At 38.5% G+C, this 1,020-nt stretch overlaps 1 pseudogene; it reads right to left on the bottom strand.

Moving 5' to 3' along the window:
• Positions 1-240: 240 nt before the first annotated feature.
• On the bottom strand, positions 241-676 carry LOC103006416 (40S ribosomal protein S3a-like; annotated as a pseudogene).
• Positions 677-1,020: the final 344 nt, after the last annotated feature.

Genomic DNA, 1,020 nt, shown 5'->3' with positions numbered 1-1,020 from the left:
TGGAGCATTAAGACTAACAATATAATCAAGATACAATTCTTTTCTTTTTGGCAGCGCCCTAGGGCTTGCGGGATCTTAGTTCCCCCACCAAGGATCAAACCTGGCCCTCAAGCAGTGAAAGTGCTGAGTCCTAACCTCTGGGAATTCCTAAGGGAATTTCCAAGAAACAATTTCTTTTTTTTTTTTTTTTTTTTTATCACAAGTAAGATCTTTTATCTGTCACCATTAAAAGCCTGAATTTTAAACAGATCCTTGGACTGGTGGCTCATATCCATCAGCCTGTTCAACTTTAGCACCTGTCTCATCCCCAGTAGCTTTTCCAGAACTACTACCTTCACTATGTAGATCCATGAGTTTTCCCATTCAAACTTGCCATGGAAATTAGTCAGGCAGTTTTTTCCCCTGAACATCCTCAGTAATTAGCTTGAATTTTCTAAATGCACCTTCATCATTCTGCAGATCAGCAAGGCTCACTTCAGAAACATGACCTTGAGGCCATCAGATGCAATTCTGGTTCCTTGAGTTCTCATGACTAGTGTTTTCCCAATATTTCTTACATTGAACATAGCTGGTGCTTTCACATCATACCAATCTTTCTTAGAATATGGGTCAACCACTTTCTTCTTGGCTTCCTTTTGTCACCTTTCATAAGGTGCTTGTTCTTGCCGACTGCCATGGTGCTACTCAGAGAGCCAAAAGGGCCCAAGAAACAATTTCTAATGCCTTAAAAGATTTATAGCAATAACTGTTAGAATTACAGGGGGAGATTGATAAATTGATAAATGTAGCTGGAGATTTTAACAGACCCTCTCAGAAATTTAATGATAAAGCATACTAAAAGTAACTGAAAATATAGATTCTTTAAGTAACATGATTAATAAATTCACATTAATAGCTGTATAACCAACCAACAAACAAAAGTTCTTTTGGGGCACATGTGAAACTTGGACCAAAATTCCCCAGAAACACCTTCAGCATACTTTTGCCTACATCTCACTGACCAGACTGGTGTCTAATGGC

The sequence above is a fragment of the Balaenoptera acutorostrata genome, chromosome 14, assembly GCF_949987535.1.
Source record: "Balaenoptera acutorostrata chromosome 14, mBalAcu1.1, whole genome shotgun sequence".
NCBI classification, from domain to species: domain Eukaryota; kingdom Metazoa; phylum Chordata; class Mammalia; order Artiodactyla; family Balaenopteridae; genus Balaenoptera; species Balaenoptera acutorostrata.
Note: the sequence above shows the minus strand (reverse complement) of the source record. Positions and strands in the feature narration are given on the sequence as shown.